Here is a 16,305-nt window from a genome sequence, read left to right on the forward strand (position 1 = left end):
ATGTTCAACTTTTAGAGGAAAATAAATGTTCTATTTATCAATAGATTTTAACGTTTCATTGGTGAGAAGTTTCAAAAACATTAAACTCGTCTGAACATTTCAGAGGTATGAACTATTGCCCCTGAACATCTCAGATATTCAGGTACGATAGTAATTGCTCTTTTCACGTACCAAAATATTAGGAACCTCAAGAGTTGCAATGTTTTCTTAGTAAGGTGGCGCCAGGCAGCAAATGATAGGAAAGGCTTATAACATGAGAAGGAAAGCCGAAGGAAAGCAACTACGTATAAAACTAGTGAATGATTTTGAACCTTGATGGGTGAGCATTATGATGGAAACATTGTAATACGCAGTGACTTCGGTGGTTGAACTGAAAAATATTGCGAAAAGTAAACAGTATGGTGGAAATAATATGGGAAAAATAGCAAGTGACGAAGATCATAACCGCAAAAATAGAACAATTCGATTGATGATGGATGAACAGTTTGGTGGAAGAACTTCAACACAGAGTGACTTGTGAACAATAATGTGAAATATCCTTTGTTGAGTGGTGACCAATATGAGTAAATATTGCACTATGTTGCACTAAATGGTGAATATACAATAGCATAATCTAGCGGAACTCTAGTCTTCAGAAATTATACACAGTCTCTAGAATGGTGGAATTATCTGAAAATTAGTAAAAGTGATAATTTCGCGTAATTCTCTCACAGATCCGCACCATCTGCCGGGCGGAAACGATGGAGAAGTGTCTGGGCGAACGAGTTCTGTTCTTATCTCCTCATTGCACTACCTCGCTACCGCGGGAAACTATGAACAAGTATGAAATAAAGGAAGATGTGGAACTTTGCTAGGAAATCACGTTCCACTTATCATTGCTTGTGTCAAACTCTGTTTAATGACCGAGTTATAATCAGTTTTATGTAATATGTTTTACATTTTTTGACAATCGTGTTTCAACTGTTAATATACATGTTGAATTCTGTTCGGTGATCATATATCAGCTGATATAAGTTTAACTCTGGGTGTGTTTACAGATTACGCCTTACAGAAGCTACGTAATTCATATGCTATCGATAGATTTATTATATAGAAGCAATGTTGTTCGCTGATGATACAGCGCCGGTGACTGATTCGGGTGAGGAACTGCAGAGCTGGTGACTGAGTTTGGTAAAGTGTGTGAAAGAAGAAAGCTGAGAGTAAATGTGAATAAGAGCAAGGTTATTAGGTATAGCAGGGTTGAGGGACAAGTCAATTGGGAGGTAAGTTTGAATGGACAAAAACTGGAGGAAGTGAAGTGTTTTAGATACCTGGGGGTGGTTTTGGCAGCGGATGGAACCATCGAAGCGAAGTGAATCATAGGGTGGGGAAGGGAGCGAAAGTTCTGGGAGCGTTGAAGAATGTGTGGAAGTCGAGAACGTGATCTTGGAAAGCAAAGATGGGTATGTTTGAAGGAATAGTGGTTCCAGCAATGATATATGGTTGCGAGGCGTGGGCTATAGATAGAGTTGTGCGCAGGAGGGTGGATGTGCTGGAAATGAGATGTTTGAGGACAATATGTGGTGTGAGGTGGTTTGATTGAGTAAGTAATGAAAGGGTAAGAGAGATGTGTGGTAATAAAAAGAGTGTGGTTCAGGGAGCAGAAGAGAGTGTTTTGAAATGGTTTGGGCCCATGGAGAGAATGAGTAAGGAAAGATTGACAAAGAGGATATATGTGTCAGAGGTGGAGGAAACGAGAAGTGGGAGACCAAATTGGAGGTGGAAAGATGGAGTGAAAAAGATTTTGAGTGATCAGGGCCTGAACATGCAGGAGGGTAAAAGGCTTGCAAGGAAGAGAGTGAATTGGAACGATGTGGTATACCGGGGTCGACGTGCTGTCAATGGATTGAACCAGAGCATGTGAAGCGTCTGGGGTAAACCATGGAAAGTTCTGTGAGGCCTGGATGTGGAGAGGGAGCTGTGGTTTCGGTGCATTATACTTGACAGCTAGAGACTGAGTGTGAACGAATGTGGCCTTTGTTGTCTTTACCTAGCGCCACCTCGTGCACATGCGGGGGGTGGGGGTTGTTATTTCATTTGTGGCAGGGTGGCGACGGGAATGAATAGGGCAGACAGTATGAATTATGTACATGTGTATATATATATATATATATATATATATATATATATATATATATATATATATATATATATATATATGTATATACGTTAAGATGTATAGGTATGTATATGTGCGTGTGTGGACGTGTATGTATATACATGTGTATGTGGGTGGGTTGGGCCATTCTTTCGTCTGTTTCCCTGCGCTACCTCGCTAACGCGGGAGACAGGAACAAAGTATAATTAAATAAATAATGTATATATATATATATATATATATATATATATATATATATATATATATATATATATATATATATATTGCTTTGTCGCTGTCTCCCGCGTTTGCGAGGTAGCGCAAGGAAACAGACGAAAGAAATGGCCCAACCCACCTCCATACACATGTATATACATACGTCCACACACGCAAATATACATACCTACACAGCTTTCCATAGTTTACCACAGACGCTTCACATGCCCTGATTCAATCCACTGACAGCATATCAACCCCGGTATACCACATCGATCCAATTCACTCTATTCCTTGCCCTCCTTTCACCCTCCTGCATGTTCAGGCCCCGATCACAAAAAATCTTTTTCACTCCATCTTTCCACCTCCAATTTGGTCTCCCACTTCTCCTCGTTCCCTCCACCTCCGACACAGAAATCCTATTGGTCAATCTTTCCTAACTCATTCTCTCCATGTGCCCAAACTATTTCAAAACACCCTCTTCTGCTCTCTCAACCACGCTCTTTTTATTTCCACACGTCTCTCTTACCCTTATGTTACTTACTCGATCAAACCACCTCACACCACACATTGTCCTCAAACATCTCATTTCCAGCACATCCATCCTCCTGCGCACAACTCTATCCATAGCCCACGCCTCGCAACCATACAACATTGTTGGAACCACTATTCCTTCAAACATACCCATTTTTGCTTTCCGAGATAATGTTCTCGACTTCCACACATTCTTCAAGGCTCCCAGAATTTTCGCCCCCTCCCCCACCCTATGATCCACTTCCGCTTCCATGGTTCCATCCGCTGCCAGATCCACTCCCAGATATCTAAAACACTTTACTTCCTCCAGTTTTTCTCCATTCAAACTTACCTCCCAATTGACTTGACCCTCAACCCCACTGTACCTAATAACCTTGCTCTTATTCACATTTACTCTTAAATTTCTTCTTTCACACACTTTACCAAACTCAGTCACCAGCTTCTGCAGTTTCTCACATGAATCAGCCACCAGTGCTGTATCATCAGCGAACAACAACCGACTCGCTTCCCAAGCTCTCTCATCCCCAACAGACTTCATACTTGCCCCTCTTTCCAAAACTCCCGCACTTACCTCCCTAACAACCCCATCCATAAACAAATTAAACAACCATGGAGACATCACACACCCCCGCTACAAACCTACATTCACTGAGAACCAATCACTTTCCTCTCTTCCTACACGTACACATGCCTTACATTGTCGATAAATCTTTTCACTGCTTCTAACAACTTGCCTCCCACACCATATATTCTTAATACCTTCCACAGAGCATCTCTATCAACTCTATCATATGCCTTCTCCAGATCCACAAATGCTACATACAAATCCATTTGCTTTTCCAAGTATTTCTCACATACATTCTTCAAAGCAAGCATATATATATATATATATATATATATATATATATATATATATATATCCCTGGGGATAGGGGAAAAAGAATACGTCCCACGCATTCACCGTGTGTCGTAAAAGGCGACTAAACGGGATGGGAGGGGGGGGGGGCTAGAAACCCTACCCTCCTTGTATTTTAACTTTCTAAAAGGGGAAACAGAAGAAGGTGTCATGCGGGGAGTGCTCATACTCCACGAAGGCTTAGAACTGGGGTATCTAAACGAAAAAAAGGAGAGATAGGTAATATGTTTGAGGAAAAGAACCTGAATATTTTGGCTCCGAGTGAAAAGAAGTTCAAGGGTAAAGGGGAAGAGTGGTTTGGGAATCTTGGGAGTAAAGTCGGGGTTAGTGAGAGGACAAGAGCAAGGGAAGGAGTAGCACTACTCCTGAAACAGGAATGGTGGGAGTATGTGATAGAGTGTAAGAAAGTAAACTCTAGATTGATATGGGTAAAACTGAAAGTGGAAAGAGAGAGATAAAGTGGAAGGAGAGAGATGGGAGAATATTGGTGAGTATGCACCTGGTCATGAGAAGAAAGATCATGAAAGGCAAGTGTTTTGGGAGCAGCTGAGTGAGTGTGTTAGCAGCTTTGATGCACGAGACCGGGTTATAGTGATGGGTGATTTGAATGCAAAGGCGAGTAATGTGGCAGTTGAGGGAATGATAATTGGTGTACATAGGGTGTTGTGTTGCAAATGGAAATGAAGATCTTGTAGATTTGTGTGCTGAAAAAGGACTAGTGATTGGGAATACTTGGTTTAAAAGGAGAGATATACATAAGTATACGTATGTAAGTAGGAAAGATGGCCAGAGAGCGTTATTGGATTACGTGTTGATTGATTGGCGCTCGAAAGAGAGACTTTTGGATTTTAATGTCCTGAGAGGGGCAACTGGAGGGATGTCTGATCATTATCTTGTAGAGGCGACGGTGAAGATATGTAGAGGTTTTCAGAAAAGAAGAGAGAATGTTGGGGTGAAGAGAGTGGTGAGAGTAAGTGAGCTTGGGAAGGAGACTTGTGTGAAGAAGTACAAGGAGAGATTGAGTGTAGAATGGGAAAAAGTGAGAGCAAATGATGTAAGGGGAGTGGAGGAGGATTGGGATGTATTTAGGGAAGCAGTGATGGCTTGCGCAAAAGATGCCTGTGGCATGAGAAAGGTGGGAGGTGGGCAGATTAAAAAGGGTAGTGAGTGGTGGGATGAAGAAGTAAGATTGTTAGTGAAAGCGAAGAGAGAGACATTTGGACGGTTTTAGCAGGGAAATGGTGCAAATGACTGGGAGATGTATAAGAGAAGAGGCAGGAGGTCAAGAGAAAGGTGTAAGAGGTGAAAAAAAAGAGCAAATGAGGGTTGGGGTGAGAGAATATCGCATAATTTTAGGGAGAATAAAAAGATGTTTTGGAAGGAGGTAAATAAAGTGTGTGTGAATGGGTTGGGTCATTCTTCTGTTTCCTTGCGCTACCTCGCTAACGCGGGAGACAACGACAAAATGTAATAAAAAAAAATATTTATATATATATATATATATATAAATCAGGTGGATCAGGTGTTTGCTTTGAAGAATGTATGTGAGAAATACTTAGAAAAGCAAATGGATTTGTATGTAGCATTTATGGATCTGGAGAAGGCATATGATAGAGTTGATAGAGATGCTCTGTGGAAGGTATTAAGAATATATGGTGTGGGAGGCAAGTTGTTAGAAGCAGTGAAAAGTTTTTATCGAGGATGTAAGGCATGTGTACGTGTAGGAAGAGAGGAAAGTGATTGGTTCTCAGTGAATGTAGGTTTGCGGCAGGGGTGTGTGATGTCTCCATGGTTGTTTAATTTGTTTATGGATGGGGTTGTAAGGGAGGTAAATGCAAGAGTCCTGGAAAGAGGGGCAAGTATGAAGTCTGTTGGGGATGAGAGAGCTTGGGAAGTGAGTCAGTTGTTGTTCGCTGATGATACAGCGCTGGTGGCTGATTCATGTGAGAAACTGCAGAAGCTGGTGACTGAGTTTGGTAAAGTGTGTGGAAGAAGAAAGTTGAGAGTAAATGTGAATAAGAGCAAGGTTATTAGGTACAGTAGGGGTGAGGGTCAAGTCAATTGGGAGGTGAGTTTGAATGGAGAAAAACTGGAGGAAGTGAAGTGTTTTAGATATCTGGGAGTGGATCTGTCAGCGGATGGAACCATGGAAGCGGAAGTGGATCATAGGGTGGGGGAGGGGGCGAAAATTTTGGGAGCCTTGAAAAATGTGTGGAAGTCGAGAACATTATCTCGGAAAGCGAAAATGGGTATGTTTGAGGGAATAGTGGTTCCAACAATGTTGTATGGTTGCGAGGCGTGGGCTATGGATAGAGATGTGCGCAGGAGGATGGATGTGCTGGAAATGAGATGTTTGAGGACAATGTGTGGTGTGAGGTGGTTTGATCGAGTAAGTAACGTAAGGGTAAGAGAGATGTGTGGAAATAAAAAGAGCGTGGTTGAGAGAGCAGAAGAGGGTGTTTTGAAATGGTTTGGGCACATGGAGAGAATGAGTGAGGAGAGATTGACCAAGAGGATATATGTGTCGGAGGTGGAGGGAACGAGGAGAAGAGGGAGACCAAATTGGAGGTGGAAAGATGGAGTGAAAAAGATTTTGTGTGATCGGGGCCTGAACATGCAGGAGGGTGAAAGGAGGGCAAGGAATAGAGTGAATTGGAGTCATGTGGTATACAGGGGTTGACGTGCTGTCAGTGGATTGAATCAAGGCATGTGAAGCGTCTGGGGTAAACCATGGAAAGCTGTGTAGGTATGTATATTTGCGTGTGTGGACGTGTGTATGTACATGTGTATGGGGGGGGGGGGGTTGGGCCATTTCTTTCGTCTGTTTCCTTGCGCTACCTCGCAAACGCGGGAGACAGCGACAAAGTAAAAAAAAAAAAAAAAAAAAAAAAAAAAATATATATATATATATATATATATATATATATATATATATATATATATATATATATATATATATATATATATATATATATATAAACTGCCTGAGGATTAGCGGAATTCATGCATAGTGCCATTGTACAAAGGCAAAGGGAATAAAAGTGAATGTTCAAATTACAGAGGTATAAATTTGTTGAGTATTCCTGGGAGATTATATGGAAGGGTATTGAATGAGAGGGTGAAGGCATGTACAGAGCATCAGATTGGGGAAGAGCTGTGTGGTTTCAGAAGTGGTAGAGGATGTGTAGATCAGGTGTTTGCTTTGAAGAATGTATGTGAGAAATACTTAGAAAAACAGATGGATTTGTATGTAGCATTCATGGATCTGGAGAAGGCATACGATAGGTTTGATAGAGATACTTTGTGAACGGTGTTAAGAGTATATGGTGTGCGAGGTAAGTTGCTAGAAGCAGTGAAAAGTGTTTACCAAGGATGTAAAGCATGTGTACAAGTAGGAAGCGAGGAAAGTGATTGGTTCCAAGGGAATGTCGGTTTGCGGCAGGGGTGCGTGATGTCTCCATGGTTGTTTAATTTGTTTATGGATGGAGTGGTTAGGGACATGAATGCAAGAGTTTTGGAGATAGGGGCAAGTATTCAGGTTGTGGACGAGAGGGCTTGGGAAGTAAATCAGTTATTGTTCGCTGATGATACAGCGCTGGTGGCGGATTCGGGTGAGAAAGTACGGAAGTAGGTGACTGAGTTTGGAATAGGGTATGAAAGGAGAAAGCTCAGAGTAAATGTGAACAAGAGCAAGGTTATTAGGTTCAGTAGGGTTGAGGGACAGGTTGATTGTGAAGTAAGTTTGAATGGAGAAAAACTAGAGAAAGTGAAGTATTTTCGATATCTGGGAGTGGATTTAGCAGCGGATGGAACCATGGAAGCGGAAGTGAGTCACAGGGTGGGGGAGGGAGCGAAGGTTCTGGGAGCGTTGGAGAATGTGTGGAAGGGGAAAACATTATCACGGAAAGCGAAAATGGGTATGTTTGAAGGAATAGTGGTTCCAACAATGTTATATGGTTGTGAGGAAGGTGCTATAGATAGGGTTGTGCGGAAGAGGGGGATCTGTTGGAAATGAAACGTTTGTGGACAATATGTGATGTGAAGTAGTTTGATCAAGTAAGTAATGAAAGGGTAAGAGAGATGTGTGGTATTAAAGAGAGTGTGGTTGAGAGAGCAGAAATGGTTGTGTTAAAATGGTTTGGTCACATGGGGAGAATGAGTGAGGAAACATTGACAAAGAGGATGTATGTGTCAGAGACAGAGGGAACGAGGAGAAGTGGGAGACCAAATTGGAGGTGGAAAGATGGAGTGAAAAAGATTTTCAGCGATCAGAGCCTGAACATACAGGAGGGTGAAAAGCGTGCAAGAAATAGACAATTGGAACGATGTTGTATAACGGGGTCGACGTGCTCTCAAATGATTGAACCAGGGCATGTGTATATGTGTATATCTGTGTATGTATATGTATGTATACGTTGAAATGTATAGGTATGTATATGTGCGTGTGTGGGTGCTTATGTGTGTTCGTGTGTGTATGGGTGGGCTGGGCCATTCTTTCGTCTGTTTCCTTGCGTTACCTCGGTGGCACGGGAGACGACGATAAGTATAATATATATCTATATTCATATTTATTTATTTTGCTTTGTCGCAGCCTCCCGCGTTTGCGAGGTAGCGCAAGGACACAGACGAAAGAATGGCCCAACCCACCCACATACACATGTATATACATATACGTCTACACACGCAAATATACATACGTATACATCTCAATGTACACATATGTATACACACACAGACATATACATATATACACATGTACAAAATTCATAGTCTGCCTTTATTCATTCCCCTCGCCACCTCGCCACATATGGAATAACAACCCCCTCCCCCCTTATGTGTGCGAGGTAGCGCTAGGAAAAGACAACAAAGGCCACATTCGTTCACACTCAGTCTCTAGCTGTGATGTAATAATGCACCGAAACCACAGCTCCCTTTCCACATCCAAGCCGCACAGAACTTTCCATGGTTTACCCCAGACGCTTCACATGCCCTGGTTCAATCCATTGACGGCACGTCGACCCCGGTATACCACATCGTTCCAATTCACTCTATTCCTTGCACGCCTTTCACCCTCCTGCATGTTCAGGCCCCGATCACACAAAATCTTTATCACTCCATCTTTCCACCTCCAATTTGGTCTCCCACTTCTCCTCGTTCTCTCCACCTCTGACTCATATATCCTCTTGGTCAATCTTTCCTCACTCATTCTCTCCATGTGACCAAACCATTTCAAAACACCCTCTTCTGCTCTCTCAACCACACTCTTTTTATTTCCACACATCTCTCTTACCCTTACATTACTTACTCGATCAAACCACCTCACACCACATATTGTCCTCAAACATCTCATTTCCACCACATCCACCCTCCTGCGCACAGCTCTATCCATAGCCCACGCCTCGCAACCATACAACATTGTTGGAACCATTATTCCTTCAAACATACCCATTTTTGCTTTCCAAGATAATGTTCTCGACTTCCAAACATTCTTCAAGGCTCCCAGGATTTTTGCCCCCTCCCCCACCCTAAGATTCACTTCCGATTCCATGGTTCCATCCGCTGCCAGATCCACTCCCAGATATCTAAAACACTTTACTTCCTCCAGTTTTTCTCCATTCAAACGTACCTCCCAATTGACTTGACCCTCAACCCTACTGTACCTAATAACCTTGCTGTTATTCACATTTACTCTTAACTTTCTTCTTTCAAACACTTTACTAAACTCTCTCATCCACAATAGACTGCATACTTGCCCCTCTTTCCAAAACTCTTACATACACCTCCCTAACAACCCCATCCATAAACAAATTAAACAACCATGGACACATCACACACCCCTGTCCGCAAACCTACATTCACTGAGAACCAATCACTTTCCTCTCTTCCTACATGTACACATGCCTTACATCCTCGATAAAAACTTTTCACTGCTTCTAGCAACTTGCCTCCCACACCATATATTCTTAATACCTTCCACAGAGCATCTCTATCAGCTCTATCATATGCCTTCTCCAGATCCATAAATGCTACAAACATATCCATTTGCTTTTCTAAGTATTTCTCACATACATCCTTCAAAGCAAACACAATGATCCACACATCCTCTACCACTTCTGAAACCACATTGTTCTTCCCCAATCTGATGCTCTGTACATGCCTTCACCTTCTCAATCAATACCCTCCCATACAATTTACCAGGAATACTCAGCAAACTTATACCTCTGTAATTTGAGCACTTACTCTTATCCCCTTTGCCTTTGTACAATGGCACTATGGAAGCATTCCGCCAATCCTCAGGCACCTCACCATGAGTCATACATACATTAAATAACCTTACCAACCAGTCAACAATACAGTCACCCCCTTTTTTAATAAATTCCACTGAAATAACATCCAAACTTGCTGCCTTGCCGGCTTTCATCTTCCGCAAAGCTTTAAGTACCTCTTCTCTGTTTACCAAATCATTTTCCCTAACCCTCTCACTTTGCACACCACCTCGACCAAAACACCCTATATCTGCCACTCTATCATCAAACACATTCGACAAACCTTCAAAATACTCACTCCATCTCCTTCTCACATCACCACTACTTGTATCACCTCTCCATTAGCCCCCTTCACTGAAGTTCCCATTTGCTCCCTTGTCTTACGCACATTATTTACCTCCTTCCAGAACATCTTTTTATTCTCCCTAAAATTTAATGATACTCTCTCACCCCAACTCTCATTTGCCCTCTTTTTCACAACTTGCACCTTTCTCTTGACCTCCTGTCTCTTTCTTTTATACATCTCCCACTCAACTGCATTTTTTCCCTGCAAAAATCGTCCAATTGCCTCTCTCTTCTCTTTCACTAATAATCTTACTTCTTCATCCCACCACTCACTACCCTTTCTAATCAACCCACCTCCCGCTCTTCTCATGCCACAAGCATCTTTTGCGCAATCCATCACTGATTCCCTAAATACATCCCATTCCTCCCCCACTCCCCTTGCTTCCATTGTTCTCACCTTTTTCCATTCTGTACTCAGTCTCTCCTGGTACTTCCTCACACAGGTCTCCTTCTCAAGCTCACTTACTCTCACCACCCTCTTCACCCCAACATTCACTCTTCTTTTCTGAAAACCCATACAAATCTTCACCTTAGCCTTCACAAGATAATGATCAGACATCCCTCCAGTTGCACCTCTCAGCACATTAACATCCAAAAGTCTCTCTTTCGCACGCCTGTCAATTAACACGTAATCCAATAACGCTCTCTGGCCATCTCTCCTACTTACATAAGTATACTTATGTATATCTCGCTTTTTAAACCAGGTTTTCCCAATCACCAGTCCTTTTCAGCACATAAATCTACAAGCTCTTCACCATTTTCATTTACAACACTGAACACCCCATGTATACCAATTATTCCCTCAACGGCCACATTACTCACCTTTGCATTCAAATCACCCATCACTATAACCCGGTCTCGTGCATCAAAACCACTAACACACGCATTCAGCTGCTCCCAAAACACTTGCCTCTCATGGTCTTTCTTCTCATGCCCAGGTGCATATGCACCAATAATCACCCATCTCTCTCCATCAACTTTCAGTTTTACCTATATTAATCGAGAATTTACTTTCTTACATTTTATCACATACTCCCACAACTCCTGCTTCAGGAGGACTGCTACTCCTTCCCTTGCTCTTGTCCTCTCACTAACCCCTGACTTTACTCCCAAGACATTTCCAAACCACTCTTCCCCTTTACCCTTGAGCTTCGTTTCACTCAGAGCCAAAACATCCAGGTTCCTTTCCTCAAACATACTCCCTATCTCTCCTATTTTCACATCTTGGTTACATCCACACACATTTAGACACCCCATTCTGAGCCTTCGAGGAGGATGAGCACTCCCAGCGTGACTCCTTCTTCTGTTTCCCATTTTAGAAAGTTAAAAATACAAGGAGGGGAGGATTTCTGGCCCCCGCTCCCTTTATTAAAAAAGGGAGTGACTGTATTGTTGACTGGTTGGTAAGGTTATTTAATGTATGTATGACTCATGGTGAGGTGCCTGAGGATTGGCGGAATGCGTGCATAGTGCCATTGTACAAAGGAAAAGGGGATAAGAGTGAGTGTTCAAATTACAGAGGTATAAGTTTGTTGAGTATTCCTGGTAAATTATATGGGAGGGTATTGATTGAGAGGGTGAAGGCATGTACAGAGCATCAGATTGGGGAAGAGCAGTGTGGTTTCAGAAGTGGTAGAGGATGTGTGGATCAGGTGTTTGCTTTGAAGAATGTATGTGAGAAATACTTAGAAAAGCAAATGAATTTGTATGTAGCATTCATGGATCTGGAGAAGGCATATGATAGAGTTGATAGAGATGCTCTGTGGAAGGTTTTAAGAATATATGGTGTGGGAGGCAAGTTGTTAGAAGAAGTGAAAAGTTTTTATCGAGGATGTAAGGCATGTGTACGTGTAGGAAGAGAGGAAAGTGATTGGTTCTCAGTGAATGTAGGTTTGCGGCAGGGGTGTGTGATGTCTCCATGGTTGTTTAATTTGTTTATGGATGGGGTTGTTAGGGAGGTGAATGCAAGAGTTTTGGAAAGAGGGGCAAGTATGAAGTCTGTTGTGGATGAGAGAGCTTGGGAAGTGAGTCAGTTGTTGTTCGCTGATGATACAGCGCTGGTGGCTGGTTCATGTGAGAAACTGCAGAAGCTGGTGACTGAGTTTGGTAAAGTGTGTGAAAGAAGAAAGTTAAGAGTAAATGTGAATAAGAGCAAGGTTATTAGGTACAGTAGGGTTGAGGGTCAAGTCAATTGGGAGGTTAGTTTGAATGGAGAAAAACTGGAGGAAGTAAAGTGTTTTAGATATCTGGGAGTGGATCTGGCAGCGGATGGAACCATGGAAGCGGAAGTGAATCATAGGGTGGGGGAGGGGGCGAAAATCCTGGGAGCCTTGAAGAATGTGTGGAAGTCGAGAACATTATCTCGGAAAGCAAAAATGGGTATGTTTGAAGGAATAGTGGTTCCAACAATGTTGTATGGTTGCGAGGCGTGGGCTATGGATAGAGTTGTCCGCAGGAGGGTGGATGTGCTGGAAATGAGATGTTTCAGGACAATGTGTGGTGTGAGGTGGTTTGATCGAGTAAGTAATGTAAGGGTAAGAGAGATGTGTGGAAATAAAAAGAGCGTGGTTGAGAGAGCAGAAGAGGGTGTTTTGAAATGGTTTGGCCACATGGAGAGAATGAGTGAGGAAAGATTGACCAAGAGGATATATGTGTCGGAGGTGGAGGGAACGAGGAGAAGTGGGAGACCAAACTGGAGGTGGAAAGATGGAGTGAAAAAGATTTTGTGTGATCGGGGCCTGAACATGCAGGAGGGTGAAAGGAGGGCAAGGAATAGAATGAATTGGATCGATGTGGTATACCGGGGTTGACGTGCTGTCAGTGGATTGAATCAGGGCATGTGAAGCGTCTGGGGTAAACCATGGAAAGTTGTGTGGGGCCTGGATGTGGAAAGGGAGCTGTGGTTTCGGGCATTATTGCGTGGCAGCTAGAGACTGAGTGTGAACGAATGGGGCCTTTGTTGTCTTTTCCTAGTGCTACCTCGCACACATGAGACGGGGAGGGTGATGGTATTCCATGTGTGGCGAGGTGGCGATGGGAGTGAATGGGGGCAGACAGTGTGAATTGTGTGCATGGGTATATATGTATGTGTCTGTTTATGTATATATATGTGTACATTGAGATGTATGGGTATATATATTTGCGTGTGTGGACGTGTGTGTGTGTATTCATTGTGTATGGGGGTGGGTTGGGCCATTTCTTTCGTCTGTTTCCTTGCGCTACCTCGCAAACGCGGGAGACAGCGACAAAGCAAAATAAATAAATATAATATATATATATATATATATATATATATATATATATATATATATATATATATATATATATATGAGTCCACGGGGAAATTAATATCAAGGGATATGTTTAAGGGGAGTGGGGAAGGAATGGGATGTATTTAGGGAAGCAGTAATGGCTTGTGCAAAAGATACTTGTGGCATGAGAAGCGTGGGAGGTGGGCAGATTAGAAAGGGTAGTGAGTGGAGAGATGAAGAAGTAAGATTATTAGTGAAAGAGAAGAGAGAGTCATTTGGACGGTTTTTGCAGGGAAATAATGCAGATGACTGGGAGATGTATAAAAGAAAGAGGCAGGAGGTCAAGAGAAAGGTGCAAGAGGCGAAAAAGGGGGCAAATGAGAGTTGGGGGTGAGAGAGTATCACCAAATTTTAGGGAGAATAAAAAGATGTTTTGGAAGGAGGTAAATAAAGTGCGTAAGACAAGGGAACAAATGAGAACATCAGTGAAGGGGAGGTGACAGCAAGTAGTGGTGATGTGAGGAGATGGAGTGATTATTTTGAAGGTTTGTTGAATGTTTGATGATAGTGTGGCAGATATAGGGTGTTTTGGTTGAGGTGATGTGCAAAGTGAAAGGGTAAGGGAGAATGATTTGGTAAGCAGAGAAGAGGTAGTAAAAGCTTTGCGGAAGATGAAAGCCGGCAAGGCAGCGGGTTTGGATAATATTGCAGTGGAATTTATTAAAAAAAGGGTGTGACTGTATTGTTGACAGTTTGGTAAGGTAATCTAATGTATGTATGACTCATGGAGAGGTGCCTGAGGACTGGCGGAATGCTTGCATAGTGCCATTGTACAAAGGCAGATGGGATAAGAGTGAGTGCTCAAATTACAGAGGTATAAGTTTGTGGATCATGTGTTTGCCTTGAAAAATGTATGTGAGAAATACTTAGAAAAGCAAATGGATTTGTATGTAGCATTTATGGATCTGGGAAAGGCATATGATAGAGTTGACAGAGATGCTCTTTGGAAGGTATTAAGAATATATGGTGTGGGAGGTAAGTTGTTAGAAGTAGTGAAAAGTTTTTATCGAGGATGTAAAGCATGTGTTCGTGTTGGAAGAGAGGAAAGTGATTGGTTCTCAGTGAATGTTGGTTTGCGGCAGGGGTGCATGATGTTTCCATGGTTGTTTAATTTGTTTATGGATGGGGTTGTTAAGGAGGTGAATGCAAGAGTTTTGGAAAGAGGGACAAGTATGCAGTCTGTTGTGGATGACAGAGCTTGGGAAGTGAGGTATTTGTTGTTCGCTAATGATACAGCGCTGGTGGCTGATTCGGGTGAGAAACTGCAGAAGCTTGTGACAGAGTTTGGTAAAGTGTGTGGAAGAAGAAAGCTGAGAGTAAATGCGAATAAGAGTAAGGTTATTAGGTACAGTAGGGTTGAGCGACAAGTCAATAGGGAGGTAAATCTAAATAGAGAAAAACTGGAGGAAGTGAAGTGTTTCAGATATCTGGGAGTGGATTTGGCAGTGAAAGGAACTCATGGAGGCTGAAGTGAATCTTAGGGTGGGGGGAGGGGGCGAAAGTTCTAAGAGCGTTGAAAAATGTGTGGAAGTCGAGAACGTTATCTTGGAAAGCAAAAATGGGTATGTTTGAAGGAATAGTGGTTCCAACAATGTTATATGGTTGCGATTCGTGGGCTATGGATAGAGTTGTGCGCAGGAGGGTGGATGAGCTAGAAATGAGATGTATGAGGACAATATGTGATGTGAGGTGGTTTGATCAAGAAAGTAATGAAGGGGTAAGATAGATGTGTGGTAATAAAAAGAGTGTGGTTTAGAGAGCAGAAGAGGGTGCTTTGAAATGGTTTGGTCACATGGAGAGAATGAGTGAGGAAAGATTGACCGAGAGGATGTATGTGTCAGAGGTGGAGGGAACGAGAAGTGGTAGACCAAATTGGAGGTGGGAGGATGGATTGAAAAAGATTTTGAGTGATCGGGGCCTGAACATGCAGGAGGGTGAAAGGCGTGCAAGGAATGGAGGTAATTGGAACGATGTGGTATACCGGGGTCGACGTGCTGTCAGTGGATTGAACCAGGGCATGTGAAGCGTCTGGGGTAAACCATAGAAAGTTTCGTAGGGCCTGGATGCGGAAAGGGAGTTGTGGTTTCGGTGCATTATACATGACAGCTAGAGACTGAGTGTGAACGAATGTGGCCTTTATTGTCTTTTCCTAGCACTTCCTCGCGCACATGCGGGGGGAGGGGGTATCATTTCATGTGTGGCGGGGAAGCAACGAGAATGAATAAGGGCAGACAGTATGAACTATGTACATGTGTATATATGTATATGTCTGTGTGTGTATATATGTGTGTACGTTTTTTCTTAAAAGAGACTCCATTCAATTCCTTGTCCTAACAAGGCGTTCATTTCTTTCCTTGATCAATCACAAAAGTCCCTTCTTTTTTAGGAAAGAGTCATTTCACCACCACCTATTACTATAGAGTCCATTTACCTCCTTCACTTAATACAAAGTCCATTCACCTCCTTCACAAAATAATAGTCCATATCACCACTTTCTTTTGATTCAATGTCCATTCACGTTCTTCTCTTAATACGGAGTCCATTCAACTACATGCCTAAAGCAGAAATCCGCTCTTGTCC

At 42.5% G+C, this 16,305-nt stretch overlaps 1 long non-coding RNA gene across 2 annotated transcripts in view; it reads left to right on the forward strand.

Moving 5' to 3' along the window:
* LOC139756426 (uncharacterized) overlaps positions 1-16,305 on the forward strand; it is a 99,163-nt gene that overhangs the window by 21,232 nt on the left and 61,626 nt on the right. The gene's annotated exons all lie outside the window — the stretch shown is intronic.

This window comes from Panulirus ornatus, chromosome 21 (assembly GCF_036320965.1).
Source record: "Panulirus ornatus isolate Po-2019 chromosome 21, ASM3632096v1, whole genome shotgun sequence".
NCBI lineage: Eukaryota > Metazoa > Arthropoda > Malacostraca > Decapoda > Palinuridae > Panulirus > Panulirus ornatus.